At 44.3% G+C, this 12,319-nt stretch overlaps 1 protein-coding gene across 3 annotated transcripts in view; it reads right to left on the bottom strand.

Annotated features, from left to right (window-relative positions):
- The window catches only part of St3gal4 (ST3 beta-galactoside alpha-2,3-sialyltransferase 4), a 46,216-nt gene that overhangs the window by 20,705 nt on the left and 13,192 nt on the right, over positions 1 to 12,319 (bottom strand). The window contains exon 2 of one of the 3 annotated variants that reach the window (XM_052188742.1): positions 10,690 to 10,822. The exons of the other annotated variants lie outside the window; for them this stretch is intronic. The gene's annotated coding sequence lies outside the window, so the exon portion shown is untranslated. The remainder of the gene's footprint in view (positions 1 to 10,689; positions 10,823 to 12,319) is intronic. 3 annotated transcript variants of the gene reach the window in all.

The raw sequence follows: 12,319 nt of genomic DNA, 5'->3' as shown, positions 1-12,319 counted from the left end.
TAGAATTAGTGAACTTTTGTATCTTGTCCATGAAATAATAACATCTGATCAGGGGCTTGTGTGTCTCCAGACCATATTTTTAAAAAGTTGCTGGGCGGTGGTGGCGCACGCCTGTAATCCCAGCATTCTGGGAGGCAGAGACAGGCGGATTTCTGAGTTTGAGGCCAGCCTAGTCTACAGAATGAGGTCCAGGACAGCCAGAGCTATACAGAGAAACCCTGTCTCAAGAAAACAAAACAAAATCAAAAAACCAAAAAAAAAAAAAAAAAGTTATAATAGAGCAGGTGTTTGAAAAGTGGTAATGACCGTGTTGTGTGTATGTGTGTGTTTCTAGGGTTCAAACCCAGGGCCTTGCATGTGCCAGATAAGTATTTAATCACTGAATTTACATGTCTAGACATTTAAAAGCTGGCCTCATCAGAGCGCCTTGCAGCAGACAGTAAAGCTACAGAGACAGGCTGTAATTCTCAGCCCTAAATGGGACATCCAGATCACATACCCTCCTTCCAAGTCTCAGGGGTTACTGTACAAGAGTGGGTAGAAAGGGTATTAGAGCCAAAGAAAGTAAATGACAAGATGTCTTTGGGATGCAGCAGGCCAGCTGCACAATAAACTCAGAGAGACTGTGACAGTATGCAGAAGACCTGTGCAAGCCCAAGGCAGATCCAACCAGCATGAAGAGGTGAGGTGGGCATGAAGTCCCATTTTTAACCAAGGATCTATTGGCAACTGAGAGCTCCTGGGAGAGGAAAAGTCCATTTTCTTCTCTTTCTGTAGTCACTGGTAAGTCACCTACACTCCAGCAAACGACTACACACCCAAGAACATATGGATAGTATGAAGGACAGTATGAATTGGACTTCCTTCTAGGGAAGGAGGCATGTATCTGGGAAGAGTCTGGGGGAGGGAGTGAAAATGATTGTGTGAAACTCTAAAAGAACTATTTTATGAAATTAAACAAATATTTAAAAATAAAAACGCCAGTTCCATTGCTTTGCAGTGACTGACTTTAAACTCACTATGTAGCCTAGGTTGGCCTGGAACTCTGGATCTTCCAGACTCTGCCACTAGAGTGCTGAATTAATAGGTACATGCTACCACAGGTACATGAAAAATATTCTATGTCTTTTATTAATAACTGAAATCGGGTTCTTCCACTCTCTGTACTATTGCTGTTAAGAGCCAGGTAACTCAGGGTTGCAGTATCTTGTACACTATGGGACACTTAGTATCAGAGTTGAACTGTAAATACTAGACTCCATTCAGGCTACCAAATGACAGAACTCCAGACACCGCTATGGAGCTATTCAAGTATTGATCTAAAGCCCCTAGATAAACCACAGTAACTGCTTCCATTCAGAGACAGAGAAAAGGTGAAGGGCAAAAGCTAAGGTAAACAGGGGCCAATAATATATTCAACCAAGACAGCTACTGAGGAAACGGACTTAGGATGAAACTATCACCTTTCTGGGGCCTCACTTTTAATCTCTAGTAGAAACTGTAGGCGCTCTAATAAAACTAACCCATGGCAGAGTGGCTCACTAGATCCAAAGTATAAGGCTATTCCGGTTGGCAACTTGACTACATGTGGAATGAATTGTAATAGAGACATGGAGGACACACCTGGGATCCAGCTCTTGAGGCTGGAAGACACAGGCTTCTGACCTGGATCTTGGCATGGAGATCTTGAGGCATAGTGGCCAAGAAAAGCTTAGGCCCAGGCAAGGTAGTCCACACATTTAATCCCAGGAAACTGAGGCAAGCAGATCTCTGAGTTCAAGGCCAGCCTGGTACAAAGCAAGTTCCAGATCCAGGTGTGGTGGTACACACCGTTAATCTGGGCCACAGCTGCTGGAGGCCAACACAAGGACATTGAAAGAAGGAAGACTCACTCTTCTTCACCTGCTCACACTTACTTTCCAGCACATCTGTTCGAACCTACTTCTTCAGGATTTCAGCTTATACAGAAGACCAGCAACAACAACTGTTGGACAATAGTCCTCGTGGGACTGACCAACTACTAGACTCCTGGACTTCCCATTCCCAGCCACCCATTGTTTGGTTAGTTGGGCTACAGACTGTAAGTCAGTACAATAAATTCCCTTAATATATAGAGACATTGCATAAGTTCTGTGACTCTAGAGAACCTTGACTAATACACCAAGTGTTGGCCATCTGTTGTCCTTTGAAACAACTAGAGTGGTGGGGAACTCTGGTGCACCAAAGTCATTTAAGTGCTTCCAACAGTTATAAAGAACTATCTTAACCCCTTCTTAGGTCACTCTCCTCAGTGTTAGTACCCAAAGCCCTGGTGTCCCTCTGGAAGCTCTCTAGCATGTTTTCAATACATCTGGACACCAGACTTGCAAGCATATACACACGTATACCCTCTTGGTAAGCCAAGTCTCCAGGGCCCTGCAAACATGTGGCCGGCCTGTCTTCTAAACTTCAGTGTGGGATTCTACACCTTTCCCTGCATATCAGGGTAAGTCTCCATGATGTCAGCTAACCCACAGCAACTCTTCTTAGCTTAGTGTTACTGCCAGTATCTCACAGGGACGTCAAGAGCGACTTGAATATAATGTGATTAATGGAACCTCATGGACCCATCTCATCTCAGTAGAGGGTCAAAACCCTGCTTCTGTTTTACAGTGATGTCCATTTGATGGCTTACCCCCCACCCCATGCCAATGAAGATCCATATGACCTATAAAAACAGATCTGCAAAGGCAGATCTCTGGGGACCCACACAGCCAACTCCTTTCTTCTTCATTGCCTGTTCTCTCTTGTGTCTTGCCTCCATGCCTTGGTGAGGGGAACTGGGCACACACCTTCCTTTGGCCTCTGCACTGGCTATATGCTAGGCATGAGGGTTTTGTCTAGACACAGACTTGAATATCTATGTATCTAGCTCTTTGTTTACCACACTTTCCAGCACCCATCCCCCACACACCTAATGCTCCCCTACCTGCAATGATTTGTTTGTTTGTTTTTTCTTCTTCTTACTGCTGAACCACCAATAATTAGAACTGTGCCTGGCACACAGTCAGCTCTCAAATTTGTTGGATTAACGAATGGATCCATTCATCAGAAATCATAGTCATAATATATACAGTGGAACATGAATGGAAGAAATTGTGGCAATAAGCTCGGTCCCCTTGGCACTTCTGGTACAGGCCCCAGTAATGTCCTAGCTAGCTAGATGTCATTCCCCATTCCTGTGTAGTGTGATCACAGGAGGCTAGAGGTGAGACTATTCTTCCAGGTTCATTTAGAGACTGCAGAGGAAAGAGAAACTGACCAAATGCCTCCCAGCCACCTGTGAAAGGTGGGGTGCCCTACAAGCCATCCAAGCACAAATGAAAAGGAGGCACACAACCTTTCCAGTGTAATCACAAGGGTCTCTCTGGTGCCCTCCTTTGGGCTCCATACCCACCCTAACATCCCAGCCTGGAAGGCTTCCATGTAGAAACACTGTATCATCCATCTAATACAGTGTCTTAATGATTGATACAATGTCAAGACATCCATGTGATGTCTTGCAAGTCACAAGACATTACTGGGAGCTGCCTGAAAATTATACTTCTGGTGTTTGCCTAGAGGGGCAGACATCAAATTCCATAAATTCTCAGGGCTAGAAAGCTGAAACCCATGTGACCAAGTGGCCAGTCAGGAGGCCAGGTCAGGGCCAGGATAAATAAAGGAGAAATGGTTACCAATAGTAACCTGTCCCAGGATCCTACAAGCCAGAGCCTCTGGAAGATAGTTCTCTTCCAATACTGCCTACCCAGGAGGCTAAAGATACTGGAATCTGGGCTGGCTCACCACCAGTACAGCCAGGCCCTCTCTCCTCTGGCCTCAGATGCCTCATCTTAAAATAGTGGAGTATACTAGCCCTGCTCTGCCCACACAATACTAACAAGACCACGTGACTTAAAATACGTGGGCAGGGTCACAAGATGGCTCAGTGGGAAAAGGTGTCTGTCACCAAGACTAATGACTTGAGCTTGTTCCCAGAGACCATATACTAAAAGGAAAGAATCAACTCTTGAAAGAAGCTGTCCTCTACCTCCCATGAATGCACACACACGCACGGTAAACAAACAATGGAAAATAAACAAATGGAAAAATATTGAATGTACTTATGTGGCCAGTTAATACTGATAGGGTTTTAAGTAGAAACATTTGCTGACTTTGCAGACATACTAATTTTTTAAAGCAAACTTATCACCTAACTAGAGTAATTATACACTGAAAGTATAATGTTTTGACAATATTACAATATTAAAACGTTATTTCATCACTTTATTTTTATATTTTTCAAAACATGATCCGGTACTTGGGAGGCAGAGGCAGGATAATCAGGAATTTAAGATTATCTTCAGCTATACAGAGCAGGTCTGAGGCCAGCCTGGGCTACAGAAGACCCTGTCTCGAAACAAAACAAACAAAGTCTGAGATAAATGCAATTGCCACCAAGATTGATGATCTGGATTTGATTCGCAGGAACTATGAAGTAGACAAACAGAATCCTCTTCCATAAATTGTTCTCTGAGCTCCACATGACACATGCATGTACTGTGTATGTGTCTGCATGCACACACACAATAATAATAAAATAATTTCATTTTTCTTTTCTTCTCCTTCCTCTTGTTTTTTCGTTCTTTCTTTTTCTTTTTCTTTCTTTCTTTCTTTCTTTCTTTCTTTCTTTCTTTCTTTCTTTCTTTCTTTCTTTCTTTCTTTTTTTTTTTTTTTTGAGACAGGGTTTCTCTACATAGCCCTGGATATCCAGATACTCCTATGTGGACCAGGCTGGCCTCAAACTCACAGAGATCCTCTTGACTCTGTCTCCCAGGTGCTGAGATTAATGCTGCACACCACTTTTATTTCATTTTATGTGTGTTTATGTGTGTACCTGAATGTACATATATGCACTGCATGTATGCAAGTCTCTGCAGAGATCAGATCTCCTAGGTGGTGTTATAAGCAGTTGTGAGCTGCCCAAGATGGGTGCTGGGAACCAAATCCAGATCCTTTGCAAAAGCATCAAGTATTCTTAGCCACAGAGCCATCTGTCTAGCACCCCATTCTAGGAGGCTCATGGTTGTGGCTCCATTCTGTTTTTATAGGACAGTACTAAACCAGACAGTTTGTAAGAAACAGCACTATTCCCCTGCCTTTGACTTCTCTTAGGCCATCTGGACCCTGAGCATAGAAGCACGACAGAAGGTGACGATGTCTTGTCTGTCCATAGGCTCGTCTCTGTACCCATTCAACCTCTATCCCACCTGCCATCTTGTCCCAATGGCTACTTTTTGCAAACTTTTCCAGAGTCCACCTCAACAAGCAGCCAGTTTTGAATGACTGGGCAGGTCAGATGGGGCTGGCTGGACAGTGTCTTCTGTCTTTTCCTGGCCAAGAGCTGCACTTTGGGGGCAGGCTACTGGGTACGATCTTGCCCTCTGTCACTGGCAAGCCATGTGACTTAGGGATGACTTGGCTGCTCTAAACTTTGGGTCCTTGGTCTATAAAAAGAAGGCAGAGACCCTCCCGCAATCTCCTTGTGCCTGTAAGTAGATGTGTAAGTGATCCCAAGTGAGGTAAGGGGAATGAATGCCCGTGAATAGTAGATATCAGCAGCACCCCATCTTCAAGTATAAGAAATAACCCCCAAACTGAAGCCATGTGAAACAGGGATGAAAGCTAAGTAAAAATATTTTGGAGACATAGTCTCACTGTATAGCCTTGGCTGATCTGGTAGTGTCAACTATGGAGAGTAGGCTGGGCTGAACTCACAGAGATCCACCTGCCTCTGCCTTCTGAGTCCTGGGAATAAAGACCTAAGACAGCAAACCCATCCTTAAGTCTTTTTACAATTGTGTTAATTTTATGTGCCCAAGTGTTTTACATGCATGTCTGTGTACCATGTGCCTGCCTGGTACCCACAGAGGTCTAAATTGGATATCAGATTCTCTGAAGCAGCAGTTATGGACAGTTGTGAGCTGCCATATAGACTCTGGGAAGCAACCCATGTCCTCTAGAAAAACAGCCAGCACTTTTAACTACTAAGCCATCTCTCAACCCCTGAATAAAAATATTTTTAAAAATACTATTTTGCCAGGCGGTGGTGGTGCACACCTTTAATCCCAGCACTTGAGAGGCAGAGGCAGGTGGATTTCTGAGTTCAAGGCCAGCCTGGTCTACAGAGTGAGTTCCAGGACAGCCAGGGCTACATAGAGAAACCCTGTCTCGGGAAAAAAACAAAACAAAACAAAAGAACCACAAAAACAAAATATTATTTTTACCTTGTGGTTTTTTTTTGGGGGGGGGGTTGCAGTTTTTAAGAGAGTCTTATTTGCTATGCAACTCAAGATGTCCATGCTTCCTCCATGCTGTTGTTACAAGTCTATAACACTATGCCTAGCAGGGGGGGGGGGGGACCCAGCGCGCGTACATTCCCGAGTGTTATCACATGAAAGAGCACAGACAGGAGGATTGAACAGGAGCTCAAGGTTCTTGTACTACGAACGTCTAATTAACCTCGCTGTATCTACTCCCCAATTAAACACATCTTCCTTCCCCAGTGAGAACAAATTTAGCCGTATATACCGCACCCCACAACGCACACACAGAAAAATAGAGTCTGGGTGGAGGCAAAGGTGTGAGTCAAAGCCAACAGTTTCATGTTTAGGTGTGTGTAAGGACACAGTCAACAGTGTTATACCTGCGGGATTTAGAGTCAGTGCTAAGGCCCCCACCCTTCTTGGCCACAGCATCCTCCTAGCCTCCCAGTTGCTGGGAGCCTTCTCATTCCACACTCATCCTTATTACATCGGTTTGCTTCAGCTCCACTGTGGCAGTTATACCATGCTATCTCTAATGTCCACTAGAATTGAATGTCCACCAAGGTGAATACCGGGTACTCGGTAAGAAACTGGCACATTTAAAAATGAGCAGATGTCTAAATTATCACTTGCTCACTCAAGCAAATAAGCAAAACAAACATGAGCAGAAAGTTTCGTCAAGTTAGAAAATTCCAGACCCTCTTTTGTGTCTACCTGGACATCCAAGGCACTGAGGCTTACTAGAGTCTCACACACTGGGAACGCAGGGCCAAGAACAGTAATGACGATCTGCCAGATGCCTGTGGCTACTTGCAAAAGGACGCCTTTATCAGCTTTGTCACAAGGCACATATGGTTTCTGCAGATGTGCCAGTTGACACCTCTTACTCAACTCAACTACTACCAGGTCCAGGCTGCTGGAACACACCAGAAGCTGAAGACAGCAGACTCTGGGTGGCCCTAGGAAAGATAAGGCGCACTGGTACCCTATTTCTCTTTCCTCCTCACATGTTCTTCAAGACAGCTTGGCATTCAACACGGGCACCCAGCTGAGGAGGGCTTGAAAGCACTGTCTGCAGAGAAAGGGCATATGGACTCTGAAAACCCTGAAGTCCGAATCAGTCTCTGCAGCCCCAGCTGGGATTCCTTGTCTAGAAAAGGAGGTACCAGCTTCCGGTGTGCACCTTTAAATCCAGCACTCAGGAGGCAGTGGCAAGCCAGCCGTGAGGTAGTATACCTTTAATGCCCACACTTGGGGTTGGGGAGCAGAAGCAGGTAGCTCTCTAAGAGTTCAAGGCCAGCTTATTATAGCAAGTTTTAGGACAGCAAGGACTACAAAGTGTGACTTTGTCACAAAAGCAACAAAATAAAACAACTACAAAAAGACCCAAAACAACACAATGACAGTACCAAGACTAAGCTTGTAGAGGTGTCCAAACTTAAGACATATGCTGTTTTAAGCCCATAGCCTCAGGGCTGGTCCAGTAGAGCAGGCACTTGGCGTGACACATAGAAGCCCCTTCTACTCCAGTTCCGTCCATTTCAGCAAAGGGAAGGGGCTCAGCCTCAGCTCCTACCCATTCCCAAACCTGCGCTTGCCCGTCCTCTCAGTGGCTGCCTCTACTCCTGCACCCACAGCCTGAGAATGCAGTGGCCTGGAAAGACAAGGAGCGCCCCTGTCCAGACTTCACGCAGCACTGAGCGCTCACCAACCTGTTGGCCCGGATTCATGGACACGTTGGTGGGATACAGCATGGTGGAGTGGGCAGGACGGAGGGAGTCTGAGAAAGTTGTTTTCACTGTTGCCAGGCAGCACCCGGGGCTCCTGAGCAAAGCTTCTCTGCTGGGAAGCTTCTCTCCAGAAGAGACCGTTCCAAAGCCACTGCCTGCCTCACAGTGGTGCACAAGGCTCAAGATTCAGGCTTCAAATGAGTCACACACAATGCATGTGACCCACAAGTATCAGCATTCCCACAAATTGGGGGAGGGGGGAACTCCACTAAGCCAAAGAAAAACAAAGCGTACAATTAGATCCAACAATTCTACTTCCGGGTATGTACCTAATGGAAGTGAAACCGTGACGCCCAAGAAATTTATGTACTGCGGCATTGGTCAGTCACAAGATCCAAAACGTAGAGGCAATCCAAGTGTCTAAGAAAGAGTGAGCTGATCAGGAACATTTGGTACCCATGTTTCATGGAATACTGTTCAGCCACACAAGAAAATTGTGACCTTTGGCACATAATGGATGAACACCGAGGGCAATATGCTAAATGAAATGATGTGGCCACAAAGACACAGGCTATCTGACTCTACTTACAGGACTCCATGACTACTCAGTAGTCATAGGAACAGAAAGTAGAAACGTGGTTGGGGGAATAGGGTGGGAGCAGCAAAATGAGTTGTCCAGGGGGGTTCACCATTTTTACTTTACAAAACAAAGAGCTCTCCAGTGTGCCAGCTGGCTGCACCTTACGATTGGCTATGAAAGGAGTTAGGGAGATGGCTCAATCCATCAAGTACTTGCCCTGAAACACAAGGACCTGAGTTCAGTCCCCAAAATCCATGTAAAGATCCCTGGGGTCAATTTGGATAAACCTAATATATATATATTGTGAGCATGGCAATACACACCCAGACAAATCTGATTGGTGAGCTCCAGGCCCATAAGGAGGGCAGATCCTATCTCCAAAAAAGAAAAAAAAAAGAAAAAAAAAGAAAAGAAAAGAAAAAGAAAGAAAGGAAAGAAAAAGAAAGAAAGAAAGAAAAGAGAAAGAAAGAAAGAAAGAAAGAAAGAAAGAAAGAAAGAAAAGAAAAGAAAAGAAAAGAAAAGAAAAGAAAAGAAAAGAAAAGAAAAGAAAAGAAAAGAAAAGAAAAGAAAAGGATATGGAGTTCCTAAAGATGACACTGAAGGCTGGCCTTTGGACTACACACACACAAACACACACACACACACACACACACTTTCAACTTTTTAAATGATTAAGATGGAAAATATGTCATGATTATATATTTTCCAATAATAAATCAGGGAGGGAGTCAGGGTACGTGCTTATAAACCTAGCCTATAATTCTAGCACTCAGCTGAGATTGAAGGCAAGATTTCAAGGCCCGCCTAGGCTACACAAACAGAAAAATGTATTTTAAAAAAGAGAAAGAAAGCCACACACATCTCAAAGTCTAGCAGTTCTATTCCTAGGTATACCCCCGAGTAAACCTCCCTTTCATACAGACACCCCCCTAAGAACAATATCACAACAGAACAGAGAAACAGGTACCAGGTAGGGCCCTGGCTAACTAGACGATGGTCTGTTTGCACAGTTAAGCACTACTTAAACTGATTAGCTCATCCACATGGATCAATTCAGAGAAACCTAAAAGTAAAAAGTTAACTTCTATTTGTTACAAGCAGATAAAGTATGGATCAGAAAACAATACTATTTATAGTATGTACATGTGTGAATTGTGTGTATGTGTGAATTATGTGTGTATAAGAGTAAACAGAGGTATATCCAGCTTGAAGTGACAATTGACTTCTGGATATATAAGAATAGAATTGACTGTAGATGCAATTCTTTAGCTTTATACATGTAATGTACCCCTTTCCCTGGTCTTCTTACCTTTCTTCCTTCATCCCTCCCTCCCTCTCTCCCTCCCTCCTTCTTGGTGCTGGGATTATACATAATGAGCAGTTTGACTCACATCCGCCCCCACCCTGACCCTTTCCTTCCTTCCTCCTCCTCCTCCTCCTCCTCCTCCTCCTCCTCCTCCTCCTCCTCCTCCTCCTCCTCCTCCTCCTCCTCCTCCTCTTAGATGGGCACTCTTGTAGCCAAGGACAGATTTACACTCCCAAGTCTCCAGCTTCTGCCTCATCTTTCTATTTCTTCCCCTTTTGGTAATACTGAGGATCAACCCTGGGTCCTCCTCTGTGCTAGGTAAGGGCTACACCACTCAATCCTTCACCCTTTCTCTCTTAAAGGGAAAAGGAAGTCTGACAGAACATGGGGAAATGTTCGCTTTTACTAACATCATGATCTAGTTGGTTAATGCCAGATGTTTTTAAGTTGCAGGCTGGAGATGTGGCTCAGTGGGAAGAATGTTTGCCTGGCACATGCAAGACCCAGGTTCAACCCCCCAGCACTGTATAAGCCAGGAATGATGGTTCATGTCTGTCAGCTCAGATCAGAAGTCCAAAGCAATTAATTCTTGGCCCCATAGTGATATTGAGGCAAGCCTGAGCTACATGAAACCATACCTCGAGGGAAAAAAAGAATCAAAGTAGAACAAAGGCATGAACATACAGCTACTGTGAAGAATATAAACGGCACATATGAGAAGATACTCACCTACATGGAAAAATCCCGGCCTGGATAGAGCCCTTGTCTAGCATACGCAAGGGCCTGCCTGAGTTACAGCCGCTGAAAACTCCAAACCCCAGTGTGGCTGGGGCACCATCGTTTCACTGATCTTCACAGAGATCTACGGTGTACATGATGGAGGAGAATAAGGGAAATGGGGAACTGAAAACCAAGTCAGCTTTGTGGGTAAAGATTGGGCAATATTTATCAACATCCTTGTTCCCCCGGAATCCATTGCCAGAAGTTTACTCTGCAGAGAAGCCTTGTGTTTGTACAGAGACCTGTCTATCAAGGTCCTTAATAGAGCACTTCTATGTATATTTTATCATTGTTTTTGTAGACAGGTCTCACCATACTGCCCTTGATGGCGTCAAATTCCTAAGCATAACCACCCCTTTTCTTCACTCTTTCTGGGGCTGGAACTACAGGTACTTGTCACAGCACTGCACTTTGTATATCATCGAGAAGTGAAAACAATATAAATATCTAGTCACACATTGTCTAAATGCTATAATGACAGAGATTGAAAAACATTATGCAGCTGAAAGAGAATCTAAATCTATGTTCTACCATCAAGTGATCCCTAAAGTCCAATATTAAATTCCTAGAACCAGGCAGAAGTGTTTAGTGCATCGCCAGATTCACTTTTAGCAAAAGGTTATGGGCATACATACATATATCTGCATATGAATAATTTAATCAGAAGGATGCAGAAATACATGAAGGTGGTTGCCTTGAAAGGGGAGCAGAGTTTAGAATGGAAGAGACATTTTTTATTTGGGGGGGATTTGTATTTTAATTTTTTTTTTTTATTTAAGTGAAGGAAAGATCTTATTGTGTTGTCTAGGGTGGCCTCAAACTCACAATTGTCCTGCCCCACCCTCTAGAGTGCTAGGACTACAGGTGTGAGCCACTATATCCACTTGAAACTTGTATGTAAGATGTGGTGTGCGTGTGTGTGTATGTGTGTGTGTGTGTGTTTGTGTGTGTGCATGTATTCATCTGTCTGTCCATCTATCCAACTGTGTGTATTTAAGACTTGAAGCAGGTCTCATAGAGCACAGGCTAGCCTCTAGCTCACTCTGAGGATAGCCTTGAACTCCTAATCCTCCTGTTTCCATCTCTCAAGTGCTGGAGTCAGAGGTGCGCACATCTGGCTCTCATATACGCTTTGAACGTTTAATTTTTTAAACTGGTGAGTACAGTTTTAATTGGAAAAAAAAAACTCAGTGTGAAGAAGAGAGACATAAAATACTAAAATTCTACAGTGTTAGAGTCTCACATACCTGGACCTGAATTCTGAATTACCCATCCATTTGGAGCCTCCAGGTCACAGGTTTTCTGCTGTGTGACTGAAGGTGAAAACCCAGCAGCTTCATCTGGGAGAGTGTCTCAGTGGCAGAGGACAGTGGCTGTTGGGTTTGTGGCTGAGCTGGAAGCAGCTGATTTCCGTGTAAAGGACACACGTGCAGACCCTGCCTTGCTCATAGACCTACTCTTTTTACTCTTCTTTGAGTCCCATCCAGGGACATAGACCACCAGTACAAATATGCATGGGGCGTGCCCCCCCCCCACACACACACAAATCCAGGATGGATCATCCAGCCCTCTCTCTGCT

Source organism: Apodemus sylvaticus, chromosome 7, assembly GCF_947179515.1.
Source record: "Apodemus sylvaticus chromosome 7, mApoSyl1.1, whole genome shotgun sequence".
NCBI classification, from domain to species: Eukaryota; Metazoa; Chordata; class Mammalia; order Rodentia; family Muridae; genus Apodemus; species Apodemus sylvaticus.
The sequence above is the reverse complement of the archived record's forward strand: the minus strand, read 5'-3'. Positions and strand labels throughout refer to the sequence as shown.